The sequence below is a fragment of the Pezoporus flaviventris genome, unplaced genomic scaffold, assembly GCF_033815535.1.
Source record: "Pezoporus flaviventris isolate CSIRO_AGI_PZ_B2104156 unplaced genomic scaffold, CSIRO_AGI_Pfla_v1 ptg000007l, whole genome shotgun sequence".
NCBI classification, from domain to species: Eukaryota; Metazoa; Chordata; class Aves; order Psittaciformes; family Psittacidae; genus Pezoporus; species Pezoporus flaviventris.
Genome location: NW_026892555.1, coordinates 12,484,409 through 12,501,134, shown reverse-complemented (window position 1 = coordinate 12,501,134; position 16,726 = coordinate 12,484,409). Strand labels below are relative to the sequence as shown.

General features: G+C 39.4%; 1 protein-coding gene across 1 annotated transcript in view; it reads right to left on the bottom strand.

Annotated features, from left to right (window-relative positions):
• MRPL13 (mitochondrial ribosomal protein L13) overlaps positions 1 to 16,726 on the bottom strand; it is a 36,501-nt gene that overhangs the window by 1,539 nt on the left and 18,236 nt on the right. The gene's annotated exons all lie outside the window — the stretch shown is intronic.

Sequence of the window (16,726 nt, the reverse complement as noted above, 5' to 3'; positions counted from 1 at the left end):
GTATAAAATTTGATGATTATATGAAATTTAAATAACAACTATAAAGATGAGCGGGTGGTCCCACTGTAATGAATTGTAAAGCTTCTCTGTTTTCCATTTTAATTCTATATTAACGTTTGGATTTGTATCTTTTGTGCATGGAAGAGTTGCTATAAGCAGTAATACCTGAGCAGTCTCAACATTTGATGGCTTACAGGCACTGGGAAGTCAAGTCATGTTTCCTAGAATCCTGGGTTTCAGTACTCGCACATATTCCATGTTTTGTTACTCAGATCTCACCCCTGCATACCAGAATATATACTTGTATCACATTGCCTGTGGTGTGTTAAGAGAGCTGGAGTTTAAAAAAATCTCAGCAGAGACTTAAAAGTTTTATCACCACATCCATCCTAGACAGGTGGACCTGCGCTGAAAGATTTTACAGATGCTGCATGGTGAAGACATCATTGTCTTGGAGCTTATAGTTATTACTCTTTTTTACAGGCCTATTTGGTCTCTTGCACATTGCTCAAAGGATTTTGCATTTCTATTTGAATGGCACATTTAAAACTTCAATCTCGGGTTAGGATGGAGTGCTGCACAGTTAATACTTTGGGGTGAAAATCCAATTACTTTTTTGTTCTTGCTTGTAATCTGCATTTCAACCTTAATGCTCATTGCCTTAAAAGTTAAATGCATAAACCACTGGACTTTTAGTTTACAGTTTTACAAAGCTAATGAAGCTTAAAGGCAGGATTTTCTACACTAAAACACTTGTGTGAACAAATACAAAAGTTTTTAAAGCCTTTTCTACTGCCACAGTAGGCTTTTATGCTGACTAGTGCTTGCCTGTCGAGGCCACAGATTCTGCTTTTAGAGTCCTTGGCACTAGGAAACCTAAGCCTTGAAAAACACTGCCTTTGGCAAAAGCGTTATAAATATTTTGTCAGACAAAGAATATGAACCCACAAAAAACCTTGTCTACTCAGAGAGAATTATGTTACTTGTGAACACCAACGGGCGTTCATTGATAAATGACATAAATCCATGCAAGAGTGTTCTTCAATGAAGCACTTTTGCCCTTCCCCAGCAAAGCACCAAGTTAATGCATTTGGAACAAAGGAAACAGTATATTCTAGAAGAGATGGTTCAGAAATTCACCCAAAGGCAGGACTTCACATACCTGGTTCTTTTTTTTTTTTAATTAAAGGTAACATTTGTGAGGAAAAAAAAAAAAAGCTGCATATTGACAGCAGGCTCCAAGACAAGGGGAAATAGGTGGCAGAAAGTGGGAAGTTGCATCTCTGAAATCTGCTGAAAGGCAAAATATAATGGGTTCACTGAAAATACTCAACTTTGCTCTGTGCAGCAGATGTCTGCCATTAAAATATGTAAAAAAAATGCATCCCACTAAAATTTTATACTGCACATAAACTGCATTATGGCACAGTTCAATGAATACTAGGCAAAATACTCTGCAAATTAAATTAACATCCAGTTACACCATGCATCTCAGTGCTTCTCTCTCTTTAATACTTTAGCACTGAGGATCCCATACCTGAGGACTGGCCGAGAGAGCTGTGAATGTTCAGCCTGCAGAAGGAAAGGCTCAGGGGGATATCATCAAAGAAGTGAGGGTGCAGAGAAGATGGGGCCAGGTTCTTTTCAGTGGAGCCCAGTGTGAGGACCAGAGGCAATGGGCACAAACTGCAATGCAGGACATACCATCTGAATATCAGGAAACACTTGTTTCCCTTTGAGACTTTTACTGTGAAGGTGACTAAGCACTGGAGAAAGCTGCCCAGAAAGGCTGTGGAGTCTCCATCCTTACAGATAATCAAAAGCTGTCTGGAAACTATCCTGAACAAGTGGCCTTGCTTGAGCAGAGCAGTTGGACAAGATGACCTCCAGCCAACTGGTCTGCATCAGTAACAGCATAATGCCGTTAGCATTGCTTTTCAGACAAAACTATAGCTGTGTAGACACTGAAGACAGAATTCACAATGGCAAGCTTTAGTCTAAGAAGACTCCTCAAGTCATCCCTAAAGTCACTGAAGACAGACACGGCTTCCCCTGAGTACTTTAAATAAACATCCATTTTATTTATACCAAATGAAGCTTAAACTACCTGCACTAAATTAATACTGAAGTTTAGTGACCATACTTGTGTTTCCCTAACAACCAACCACCGACTAACATACACCACTTTTTGCAGCTGTATAAAACAAGGTTATCTTTAATCTAGGTCATTTCCCTGATGCTCTTTATTCTCTTGCTACAAAAGCAGAATGGAAAGGCAGGAAAAGTGATGGATGATACTTGAAAAGCAGCCTTTTTGCCAGAAGAAATGCTCATGAAGCTATGACCTCAGCCTCTGCGTATCTCAGATGGCAAACAGAAACTAACAGTACAAAAACACCTACTTAGATAGTTGCAACTACGATGGGACCCTTCCCCTCCCCAATATTCAGTGTTCTTTTCCAATATGATGTGAAACGTGCTCTTCCTAGGGTATTTTTCCTGTCAAGTAGACAGAACAGAGAACCTTTCCAGAAGTTAAATGTTCAATTTCAATTTTCAACTCCTGGAGTGAATATTTATTTCCATCAACTCTGAACAGACTTGCTGCACAGTTCCATCTTTATTAAATTCTTGTCAGCACATTCCAACAAAGATGTTTCTCTTTCCCTAGCAATGTTTTGTGGAGGTAAAACAGCCTCAGGAAAAAAAATAAGGGGGCAAAGGGGGAGGTGTTACTCTGTGTAGGCCAAATCTAAGCATCACCAATCTGCATTACACTGCAATATCTTGATTAAAAAAAAAAACATATAGGCCAACTTCACTGCCTTATTTCTCATGTGAGAGAACATCTTGTAATACAGCCCCTACAGCACGCAGATGAAAAACAGCATTACTTACCTCAAAGAAATAAGGTTAAGGCTCTAGGGTAAACTTGACACTATTTTATATGTAGAGAAGTTAATTTATAATCCTTTGCAGCATTTTGATTTTCAGACAATCCCTTAAAAATCCGTAATTTGTTAATAAATCAGAATACTTCTTCAAAATGACATATTTTAATCCAAATTATTCTGGTTCTTTCAGAACTTCTAAATGCATTGGGACTAGCTATGATATAATTTAGAATAGATGTTGCTCTTCCTTCTTCCAAAAGAAGTCACACACTCACCTAGTTTTTTCAACCACATGCTGCTGGTAGAATAGCATTTGATAACATGACCTCATCTTTCAAGCTCAAAAAACCTGGACAGTCATCTCTCCATAAAGACTTGTAATAGTTTTGTTATGCTGCATTGTTCAAGGCGCTTCAAAAGAAATTATACAAAGTCAAATTTTATGGAGTTACTACAGTCATTTGTATGCTCACAAGACTGTATTCATGACTGGTAACTAATGGTTTCAAAGCTGCCTCTGCTAAGGAATAATACCACCAATGCTGCAGAAGTGACCTGTCAATACCTGCTCTTGACTCAGCAATGCACACCTGGTTTGGAGGCTTTGAAGATCTCAAATGGCATTTTTCTCTTCACCTGCGGGCAATTATCTCACCATTGGAGAACATGACCCAGGGAGCCAGTGTTCCCTGTACCTTCTGCAATCTCACCACAATAACAATGAGTGCTCAAGAAGGGACTGCATCAGCACTGTAAAAGGTCAGTGCCTTAAGGCCAACTAACACTGCACACTAATAAACTGAGATGAAAGCAGTGGTACAAGGGCAAAAGTTGAAAAGGATAGGCTTAGAATTCTGTGAAGATTTCACTGCATCCGTGACTAAGAAAAAAAAAACCTGCATAGACATTAAAACCCCATAAAAATTAATAACCACCCTGTAAGAAAGGCACATCCGTCTTGTCCATTCACAGCCTGTACAATGCTCCCTATTACTTGAAAAATTTCTTGTGTCTGGTAGGATACCCACTGTTGTGGCTTATCCATCAAAAAAGTCTTAATTCAGCGTTACAAAATGTTTTAAGAGTATCTCGTGTCAGAGAATTTTAGGTCTGTGGCTTTATGATAGATTTTTTTTTCCAGTGGCTTTTTGTCACCTTTCTTCCCCTGTTTCCTGCAGAACAGTGTAGAGATCCCCAAGCAGCTGAATGAGTGTCTTCAGAATGACTGTGGAGTTTTACAGAAGGTCTGCATGATGTTCCTACACAGATTTCAAGAATTCTAAGTAACAACAGGGATAAAAATCTCTCCAAACTTGGCTGAAAAGCTAGAATACAGAGAGAAATGTATTTTAATTGGTGCTGAAGTACTTCTAAACTACCCCAAATTTGTTAAGTAGTTCACCAATGACTTCCAGTGGCTCATAAATATGTCTTTTAGGAGCATTATAAACAAGATTTGTTACAGAAGATGACAGATCAGGGAAGACTGATTAGTGAAAAGATTTTGTGGACTGATCACACCACTTAGTATCTAGCCCTCTGCTACTCTTTGGTCCAATTACTCTGAGGTAGCACTGGGTCTGTACTACTGTAATGCTCTTTGTATTTATAGGAATCAGAATCACAGGAATGTGGGTTTATTGCTAACTGATGACAGTCGGCTGCTTACACAGTATAAATCCATGGCTCATCTTTCATGTCCGCTTATTAATGGAAATACAAGTTTTTAACCTCTTCTTAATAACAAAAGCTTCAAGATATATCTTACATAAAACTGTTACACAATACAAATAGCCTGAAATTTGTGGTCTGTCTGGCATACTTTTTAAGGTTAATTTATGAATACAACTATAAAATTTTAAGTATCTGAAGATTCATTTTTATAGACAAACTTGAAAGACAGACTTCAACACAGAGCCAGAATTTATTGTAAACACAAGAGGAATATGTCTATTTTTCAGGTATACTTAGCACGTTGTGCCAAAGTCAACAGCTAGTAGGTTAAGTGCACCATAGCTAAAGGGGATTTCTGAACGCATTTCATCTGTTTGACTAATCACACCAGTAAATAAACCCCCAAGGATCAGACACGGCTATTATTCTCTGTAAAACCAAATTCTGTGGTTACACTCAAATATCAACAAGAGTTTGGAGCTGGGAGGGGGGAGTTAAAAAAATTTTCTACTGAAGATGTACCTACTATCCCAGGGTAGCTCTATGCCTCTGGTAAAATCATTAGTGAAACAGCTAATGATATTTAAACTAGGTATTAAATTTCCAATAACAACTTGGCCTATTCTTAGCCATGAACTTCTTGCTCTGCTTGGGGACAAAAGAACCTTTTCCATATTGGTGTAGTTCCCATGCAGACTATCATCTTGGCTAAAGAGCACTTCTACATGTATAACTTATTTGACTTGAAGAATAAACCACAGTAACAGGAGCTGCATGTAGTAACAAAACAGAGCAAGAAAAGGTGCCTTCACTGATACTGTTATGCCAGAAGAGCTAGAGTGACTAACCCTTTCCTGTGCACACAAAGCTTAAGATGAATCTTTTGTGGTCCTTGACTGTAGCTTGGATATTTTTCTACATAAAGCTAGCACTTATTTTAATTTTTAAAACATGTCTATAAATATCAAGTCATCCAAACAGATGCTAACAATAATTTAGGTACATTTGTGAAATTAAGAATGGCTTATTACACTTTAAATTAAATTGGCTACAACACCAGCTTATCTAAAAACATATTAAGTAAAACTGAACTAAGCTGTTTAAAAATTCCTGTCAATCCTAGATTTTGACCTGGATTATATGAATTCTGTCTGGAAAATTATTCACGTTAAACCAATGAAATGTTCATGTAAATTTCATCTCAGTGAGAATTTCTGCAAATGAAAGTTTTTTCTTTAAGTGATATATTCTGCTAAAACCTGTAGGACTGTAGCAATAACAGCACTGTACACTTGGCTTTGTCCAAGGAATGACGTTATTCTTCAAATAAACAGAGAACTGGGTAAAGGAATGGTGAAATCCTTTCCAGACTTACTGTCAGCACCAAAAGTCAAAAAAACAAATCTAGACATTCATAAAGAGCAATTAAAAATTAATTCTGATTTCATCTGTGCAAGTAGTTCAACAGTATGTATACAGCCATTCTCATATTGCTTGTCAAATTACCACTAATTTAGTTTCTATTCTTGCATATGAGATCAACAAATTTTAGCAGAAGGAGAAAGTAGCTTTGGAACTTTCTTTTTGAGAGCCTCTTCAGACAGCTGAGGTAAAAGCGCCCAGTTCCCCTTTTATTAAATCTCTCACCTTCAACTCTGGTTTTAGATACAACCTAAGCTGCCCTCAGGTAAAGGATATGAGAATCAATAGCATTGGTGTGTTTCATGCATGCTAGAGAAAAGCCAGTAATTCACTGTAATAGGCTACACAATCTAAACATGAATGTGTCAGGTTTTTAAGGTGATTAAGCTACTGACCCTCCTAGATTAGCGTTCATACCTAATGTATAGAGCAATTTTCTTCTCAAGTATCTATGTGGCTTTTTGTCCACGGGAGTTTAGATTAAGCTCTGGTAGCCTGAAATGTGAGACTTAACTATCTTCAAGTCTCCTGTTAAGAAAAACGCTACACAGAATCCTGATATATTTTATGTCCTTACTATAAAGTTACCAGTGATAATTCCCAGATTTTAATGAGGGTTAATGATCTCCAGACAGTTACAGGAATTCCTACCAAGAACCTAAAAAGCCAGAGAAAATGAACTTCTAGAGGGATTCCTCGAAGAGTACACTGGAACAGAACTGGCTGCAGGGGCAGGACAGTTTTCTCCTGGTTTATACAGTTTGTTTTTGGGAAAAAGTAAGACTGGCTCCAGTTTTTCACAGAAGTTTGTGTTGGCCACTTCTCTCAACACTGACACATGGCAGCTTGGATTTGGGAAGGATAAGCATTCAAGTTGGAAGGGCAGTACTTATTCCTATTACAGAAACACCCCATAACCCAAGAAAAGAACCAAACACTGCCACATAAGGCATGATACAAATAAAACCAAACCCCCAAAAGTTGCACTCACACACTCTGCAGCTAAGCAGGAACTAAGAAAAACGCTGAAGAAACATGCTTATTTCAGTGCAGAATTTTTAAGAGCTTCTGAATGAACTTAAGATGGTCCTTAGAAAAATAGCTCAAGACCTCAACATTTGCAGAGAATATCTTTATGGTTTTCTTTCTGAGAATCTCCATATAGCTGGAGTTAACTACTCCTACAATTTTATCTGAAGAAATTAACAGACAAAAAAACTTAAGAAAACACCTGCCAGCATCTTGCAATTATAGAAGTATTGTTCATAACATCATTTCAGCCCCACAACCAGTATCTCTCTGGCATCTTCTTCAGCTCGGTTACCTACTATATCCCAGAACTAATTTGGGTAACCAAGAATAGAAACTTACACTAGAAATACTAGAATTGTGCAAGACAAGATAACAAGCAGAAAGGGCAACTGCAGCTGAGAGGGTATCTTAATCCCAAAGACTTTCTGTTTACCAGCACCTACAATTTGCTTGCTAGGAACATTAGCTTCAGGTTGCCAGATGTTGGCAGGGCTAGCTTTAAGGAACAAAAAGCTAGGGAAGAACTGGGAGTTAACATTAGCACAGGATGTGTATGAGGATTATCAGAGCCATCTGCAGTTCACAGGTGTCCAACATGCTTGCGTTTCATCACCTATACACTTTTCTTTGTGGCAACACTGTGATTCTCTGCTTTCAAAGCCACTCAGCATTGCTGGTGAACTACCAAGAATCTGTGTCCCACGCCAGGGAGGGGACATGAAGTGTCAATACCGGGATCCTGTCCAGCCCATGGTGCTCAGCTGAAACTGAATTACGGCTTCAGACTAGGCTCTGCAACCCCCTGCTTCCAACAGGATGTACAGATGGGTGCCAGAAATCAAGCAAGTTACTCAGAAAAAAATAAACATTAAAAAGGTGTTTGGTTTTCTTAAACCAAATTTCAGCATTTACAATACATCAAGTTTTAAAACCATCAAAAGTGTTCAAGGGCTTTTTTCCCTGACAGACAAGTAAGAGGCTGTCTGGCCCGAGGAGAGTTCCTATGAAGGCTGGCAGTGGAACAGCCACTCAGTATGCACAACCAGCACCAGCCCTAGTGTACTCCTGGAAATCAGACGGCTCTGCTTTCTTCAGGGAAACTCTCAGGAATGCATCCATCTAACTCGAACAACACAGACTGGCTGTTCTATATATTTGGTAACATTCTTATTTAAATACTTCTTCAAAAACAATTTCCTGCCTTTAAAAAAGTCTAAAACCACAAAAATATATATATATATATATATATATACCCAGACAGTTAAACAACTTTAAAACGGTATATAACAGGAAAATTTACACGAGTCTGACGTACCCTTGCTTTTATGGAACAGAATTGTTTGCTTAGTCATACATGAGGGGCGAATTCTGTGATGACTTCTGTTTAAAACTCATTTAAAAGACATTCAATCTGAAACTTCAAACACACTTGAAATAATGGTTTCATTCATGGTAAGAAGCTACGAAATCAAACTCTGTCAAAGGAACTAGTTTTTGATCTTTTTTCCCCCCTCTTAATGTGTCTGGAAAAGACATAATTTAACTTTCCTGTATCTACATGGTTTTCCACCACACTCATTTCAGACCTCTCCATCAAGGATCTAAGAGAGAAGCTCTGCACAACTTGGGAAGTCAATTGCTCCCCGTTAGGGGTAAAAGGAAAGAATGCTCAAAGAAAACCACTCTCACTGGAAACATTCCGACATTTAATTCTCTGATTTCATGGAGCAGGATCTTGACGTCCTATCACGAACTCTACTGTGGTGGAAGGAGGGGTGACAGGAAGGCTCTCCACTCTGGAAAACAAACCATTTGCTAGGTTTTCCACACCAGACCTGGGCTTTCCTTAAAAACCATTTCCACTTGGATATTGTATATTTGTCCATGGTGTGTCAGGCTCCAATTATCAGCAAAACAGCCTTGAAAAAAGCATCTGTAGCAAGACATTTTGACACAAAAATATAGGCAGACAGTCCAATAAGATCATTAGCAGCACTGAACATGTTCTCTTCACATTCCAAAGGAAAACTACTTACATTATTACTTCAGATTGCAGAGAAAAAGGCTCTTTTTCCTCCTAATACTAGTAACTTCTCATATAAATTCACTACTTTATATTCATGCCCTATTATCTGTCTTATTTTATATACAGGGAGAGTGCAAGTTTTAATGTAAAATTTTAAAAGATTAATTTTCTTGTTGTAATTGTGTTTACCTCTATAGCCTTGCATACCTTTAACCAAATATGCTTTTGATTTTTTTCCATTAAAGGACAAAGCTATTTGTAAAGGGCTAGTATCAACTACATTACTTCTTTTTCATAGAAAGATGTGCCACAAAGAGTGTCTCCCTCTAACTCCTTTTTTTAAAATCACTTTCAGAGGAATTTAATTCCCTTTTGAACCTCTAACTCTTTGTTAAACAGAATTCCAAGCTCAGAATTCCATGGAAGATAAAGAATAACTAAAATCAAGTCATGTAAGGCAGAAAGACTTATTAAAACCATCTGAAGAAAAGGAAAATTAAACAAATAAGCATTTATGGTTTTCCTGCATCTTTCATTTTCTGATTTATTGTAGGGACTCCTCTTACTGCTTGGAGGCTATCTATGGGTTCTGCAGAAGCTCACAAACCAAAGTACACAACAGTAAACACAAAGGCCTTTTATACCCTGAATGCAGCACACAGAGGACAAGAAAAGGCTACTTATTTTAGTACTATGTGCTCTTACCCAGACTTCCAAGACCTAGGACAGCATAGCAAACAATAGCCCAAGGAAAGCCAAACAGGACTAACCCTACTAGCAACATATGCACTGGGGGTTTTAAATGCCCTTTATTAAAATATTGATCTAGTTTAATATTTACATTTTTTCACTTTCATCATACATTAAGAACCATAGAATAATTTGCATCAGAAGGGACCACACTCAAAATGGGACTAATTTCAGTATTACATCAGGTTGCTCAGGTAGTCGTGCAGTTAAGTACTGAGCATCTCCACGGCTGGACATTCCACAACCCCTCTGCCAGCTGGAAAAGAGTAAGATGACGAGAAACCCAAACAGAAAGCCAGTTTTGTGTTCTGAGATACAGATGTTTTCCTGCAATATCTGGATTTCTGAGTAACAACTCATGTAGCCTTTACAGTTCCTCTTCTAAAACAATTTTGGTGTCAGGTAATTGGCTTTTTTTGCTACACCTCAAATTATAAGGAATATCAGATTTATACAACGTCATTTTAACTGACTTCTCTGAGCTCTGTTGAATAAAGCTATTAGCATTTTGTCCCTTTTGGGGCTCATTTTTAAGAGAACATTTTTGCTATATGCCTCTAAAAAGCTGACATCATTAAAGAACACGTAAATATTTAAATTTTTGTCAGTTTTACAGTCTTTCAAAGCAATAATGCCAACACTACTTCTTCCATGGGCTCACACACACTGAAAAAGCTCAGAACACAGTCTATTACAGCTGGATATTCATATAGCCTTCCTATTAGTGCCTTTGAAGCAAAGCTGTTTCTTCTTAGACATTTTAGCTGGCACTTTAATCAGAACAGCGACCACTACCATTCACTTTAAGACCCCTTTTACAGACTTCGGAGTTTTAATTTACCACATCAGAAAGTTATTTTGCCAAATTTGCTCAATCCTGTATCATTTACTTCACAATTAATCCCTTCCCCACATGGCACTTTTAGTGATAATCACAATACATTTATTACCTCAGTCAAGAAAAGCATTAATATTTTTCCCATTGATTCAAATTGGAAACTCTTCCAAACATCAAAACTGCCAGAGAAGTGAGCTGAAGGTTAAAGAAAAACTTATCTGACACTAGTACTTCACAGCCACAATGGTCTGGTTGCAGGCCAGGACAAGAAGCTGAAATTACAACATCAACGAACCCTGTGGCTAGTGAAGATGGTAGATAACCAACCTCCATTCCTGATCCCTCTGCTAGGACTTAACAGTTCCTGAGAGCAGAAAAGATGGTAGGACTATAGTCCAACACAGCAAAGGTATGGTAATATGTTCTTCTGCCTTTAAAAGTGGCTCTAACTAGCCTCTATAACTGGTATGCAGTAAAAAAGGCTATATACAAATAGCGCCAAAAATCAATCTGGACTAGGCAGCAGAGGAAAGAAATATAAAAAAGTGAATGCATATTTTCTCTGTGCTTTGAATTCCTCCAGAGGAAATGGTTCCAAGAAATGATGGGAGGGGAATTCTAACGTCAAATCTAGCTTCAAAAGTGTTCTTACTTGCAGATTTCCCCCAAGGATCAACATACTCAAGCAGTCTTCTCAATGCTGACATGAAGGTATTAGGAAACTTAGTTTGACAGCAGTGACGGAATTAGATGGCATCAAGTTTACTTGTCTTCTGCCACACACTCCTACATGTCAACACAATTAAGGTGACTCAGTGCTGAGGAGGTGAAGTCAAGCAAAACTTTGGCAGTGTGTGGGGACAAAGAGAAGTATTTCAAAAGCTCCGAAAGCATAACACCATTTCCTTTGAAAAAAGGGACACTCCCAATTAAAGCTAAGTCCCAGCTTCCAATTCAAACAATTACTGTGTCAGAATCTTTATTAGTATTAGTACTAAAGACAATTATATGAGAGTATAATATAGCATAGGGCATGAGAGGCTTATCAGCTTTGATCTAACATATCACAGAATTCTGATCATTGGTGCAAAGTCTAAAGTTTCTCCAGGGCTAATCCAATGAGATCTCATAGGAATGAGGAGATCTCAGCATCTGCAACTCCATTCAGTAGTGAGGATAAAATCAAACATAGCAATTTGTGTAATTGACATAGCTTAGAAAAAGCCAAAACCAATCTACCTATTTCTACTCTGTAGAAGGCCTAAAGCATTACTGGACTTTGTTTCCTTTCAACAGAGACTGTAATACTGGGGTGCCGCAGATTACAAAGAACTGATGCAGAGACTATTTTAGTATCATCTAGGATCATCTAAATACAACTGATTTTTTAATAAACTTTTGAAAATATTACACATACTCATGAGAATATAGAAGAAATACAACAAACCCCAAGTCATTTCCAAAATGCTGTCAGTGCCCTTCCCATATTTTAGCACGCAGGCCTAAGTCAACCCACATCAAGTAAGCACTATCAGAAAGGAGAGCCGAGATACTGCTTTTTTTTGAGCGCGCAGAACACACTTTTAGGTGTTCCCCATATTCCACTCACACATTTAGGTGTTCTCTAAGTGATATTTAATTTTTTCCTACTAAAATCCACATTAAATTCTACATATTGAAAAAGAGAAGAAGAGCACAAGTCAATGCTGATCATCTGGAAGACTGGTGATCATAGAATTAAACCTAGCTAGAGGTATTAAAGATAACAGGAAGGGATTCTACAAGTACATAGCAAATAAAAAACAGACTAGGGAGAATGTAGGCCCCCTCACGAAGCTCTCAGGAGAACTGGCTACACAGGATTTGGAGAAGGCTGAGGTTCTGAATGACTTCTTTGCCTCAGTCTTCACTGGCAAAGGCTCTGACCAAACCACCCAAGACTTGGAAGGCAGATGAAGGGACTGTGAGAATGAAGACCTTGCACCCACTGCAGGAGAGGAACTGGTTTGAGACCATCTCAAAAATCTGAATGTGCACAAGTCCGTGGGTCCTGATGAGATCCATCTGCAGGTTCTGAAGGAGCTGGTGAATGAAGTTGTGAAGCCGCTGGCCATCATATTTGAGAAATCATGGCAGTCAGGTGAAGTTCCCAATGACTGGAAAAAGGGAAATATAACCCCCATTTTCAAGAAGGGGAAAATGGATGACCTGGGAAATTACAGACCAGTCAGTCTCACCTCTGTGCCTGGCAAAATCTTGGAGCAGATTCTCCTGGAAGGCATGCTAAGGCACATGAAAAACAACAAGGTGCTTGGTGACAGCCAGCATGGCTTCACTAAGGGGAAATCCTGCCTGACCAATTTGGTGGCCTTCTATGATGGGGCTACAGAACTGATGGACAGGGGTAGATCAGCTGATGTCATCTACCTGGACTTGTGTAAAGCGTTCGACACTGTCCCACACGACATCCTTGTCTCTATATCGGAGAGACATCAATTTGATGGATGGACCACTCGGTGGATAAAGAACTGGCTGGATGGCCACACACAAAGAGTTGTGGTCAATGGCTCAATGTCCAGCTGGAGACCAGTAACGAGTGGTGTCCCTCAGGGATCGGTGTTGGGACCGGTTTTGTTTAACATCTTTGTCGCTGACATGGACAGTGGGATTGAGTGCGCCCTCAGCAAGTTTGCCGATGACACCAAGCTGTGTGGTTTGGCTGATACCGTGGAGGGAAGGAATGCCATCCAGAGGGACCTTGACACGCTTGTGAGGTGGGCTGATGCCAGCCTCATGAAGTTTAACCATGCCAAGTGCAAGGTCCTACCCCAGGGTTGGAGCAATCCCAGGCACAGCTACAGGTGGGGCAGAGAAGAGATTCAGAGCAGCCCTGAGGAGAAGGACTTGGGGGTGTTGGTTGATGAGAAAACGAACATGAGCCGGCTTCAGTGTGCGCTTGCAGCCCAGAAAGCCAACTGTATCCTGGGCTGCATCAAAAGGAGCGTGACCAGCAGGTCGAAGGAGGTGATCCTGCCCCTCTATTCTGCTCTTGTGAGACCTCACCTGCAGCACTGTGTGCAGTTCTGGTGTCCTCAGCATAAAAAGGACATGGAACTGTTGGAACAAGTCCAGAGAAGGGCCACGAGGATGATCAGGGGACTGGAGCACCTCCCGTATGAAGACAGGCTGAGAAAGTTGGGGCTGTTCAGCCTGGAGAAGAGAAGGCTGCGTGGAGACCTCATAGCAGCCTTCCAGTACCTGAAGGGGGACTATAGAGATTTTGGAGATGGACTCTTCATTAGAGACTGTAGTGATAGGACAAGGGGTAACGGGTTAAAACTTAAACAGGGGAAGTTTAGATTGGATATAAGGAGGAAGTTCTTTCCTGTTAGGGTGGTGAGGCACTGGAATGGGTTGCCCAGGGAGGTTGTGAATGCTCCATCCCTGGCGGTGTTCAAGGCCAGGTTGGACGAGGCCTTGAGTGACATGATTTAGCGTAAGGTGTCCCTGCCCAAGGCAGGGGGATTGGAACTAGATGATCTTAAGGTCCTTTCCAACCCTAACTATTCTATGATTCTATACAGTATTTGCTTCACAGCTCTTTGCCTTCAGCATTTAAAACATCTGCCCTTCTAGAGCCCATCAAAGTTCTATCATCTCTGTGGCAGATGTACAGAGAGAAAGCTGAAGAAACAAGATAAATATACAACAATATTTGCAACTTCCTGAGCCACGAGTCACATCTGGAGAATCATATTTAACAGCCACTGATGGCCACACACTTCCCTTTTTTGAATCAACTTAAAACTTCTACTCAGAACCTATATAGTTCTGACACAAGAAGACAGAGAAAACATCCAAAAAGAAAAAAATCAGAAGGGTGTGCATCTTTAGTAGTCATATGATACAGCCAATCCTCATGACATCACATCCTTCACCAAGTTCAATCACTACAAGCTGAGGAAAAACATTCCACAAATGAAAGGTCCCATCCCCTCTCTGACATGCAGTGAAAATCTGTATGACTACTTTGTGTGTAGATGTGCAAGGAAAAACTGACACTATGCATAAATATAGAGTTCTACACAGGCTTTCTCACTTAGGACTAGATAAATGTCACAGGCTAACTTTTTCCTGTTCTTACAAGGATTTGCAAGCAAAAGCCCACCAAGAGTAAGAACTTTCACTAAAAAATTACTTTCGTTTCAATTAAACATGTAAGAGAACAATGGAACATCACTCCAGTTTTCCCCTCAAAGCAATACAGATCCTATAAATATATGTGAAATGGATACAGACATTTGTCCTATATGCATTACTGGGATTTCTTTGTATTGGTCTGGCTTAAGCAGTGAGAGCTGCTGGTCCCTGAAAGGAATTATGAGCTCTGCTTCTGAATTGCAAGAATGTTCTATTCAAGTGTTCATTTACTTTATCTTATTACCAGTTTTCTTCTGGATAAATTACATCTCTTGTCCAGATACCTCTGCTGCTTGATCCCCACTGCCTACAAAGGGTGAAGGCCCTTATTTGCATGTGCCTTATGATGCAGAGAAAATACATGATGTAATTTAAAATGTTTAATTTACTTTAAAAAAGCCCAACAAAACAACAACCCCTACCTCCCCCTTTAATATTAATCTGACCAAAGCAAAAAGCATCAGGCCCCTTTCAAAGGTATACCAACAGTTTTGGCCATGCACTGAAAATTACCTGGTTTCTCTTTCCATGGACAGACCATTTAAAAATACTCTTCTTATGTGAGTTTTCCCTTCTCTTCATTAAGCCTCCTCTCTTTGTTAAAGGCTTTCTTAAAAAAGGGTTACTGGTTTAGCTGTTGTACAATGATTTTTTTTGTACTGTACAGGCTTGCTACTATCTAGTCATGATTAGCTACAACTCTAAAACCATGTACTCACTGCAGATCATTCTCTAATAGTGCTCTTCAATCAGCTGGACATGAAAATCTCTGCTGAACCCTTTAAACTGACCCATGAAAATAGGAGGTATTCAGTTCTGGCACTTCGAATTCCTATGATTTGAACAAGACTTAGTGAAACACAAGAGGAACCACCTGAACATCAGAAAACACATTTTTTACTGTGAGGTCGACTGAGCAGTGGAACAGGCTGCCCAGAAAGGTTGTAAAGTGTCCATCCTTGGAAATATTAACAGTCTAGGCAACCAGCTCTAGATGGCCCTGCTTGAGCCAAGCGGTTGGATCAGACAACCTCCAGAGGTCCTTTCCCACCTCAACCATTCCATGATCATTACCCTATCAAGACACCCCAGAGATCATATCTTAAGCAGAAAGCAGACTCATGAGAAATAAGTTACTACTACCATTTCAGCATCTGACCTCTCTCTGTGTGCAGCTAATGTGCGGTTCAGTGGAACTACTCAACAGGATGACGTATCATTTGAGACTCATACCAAGCCTATTTTTTAAGATTAGTGTATAGTATTAGTGTAGGAGTGAGTGCACAGGAACACCTTTTTTTTAATAGGAGAAAGAGAAACAACCTTTTAAAAGCTACTATTAAAATAGAAGTACCAGTAATCTAACTGGAGATAACCATCAAGTTGGTCCTGGGGTTAGCTTATACACACCTTTCCTCATCTCCCTGTCTGTTACATTTCCTCTGAAATTTCATTAGCATAATCAAGAGAGGAGCAATCTTTCAAAATTTATCTCTGTTAACTATTGTAATGAAATCCTGAATCTAAACAGGACTCTCAAAATGAACACAAGAGAAATCGTACTGGTACGAATCAGAAAACACCCACAATGTAACACATTATTTTCACTAGTGGGTTGACTCAATGCTGCCTGTGGTGGTATAAAGCAAACCACAAATACTCATTCATATGCCACACAACTATTGTGGAACTGATTTTGCGCATGGAAAAAAACCTATTTATCAAAATAAATATGTGGTATAGTCCTTGCCAAACATCCACTCCCCAAGGTCTAATTTAGCAGAATTCTTTCATTTTCTCTGGAGAAAATCTGAAGGGTCCCTCACCTCCCCTCACAATGAGTCATTCCCTCACAGAGCTGCATGGTGTTTCCTTTGGCTATGGCTAACA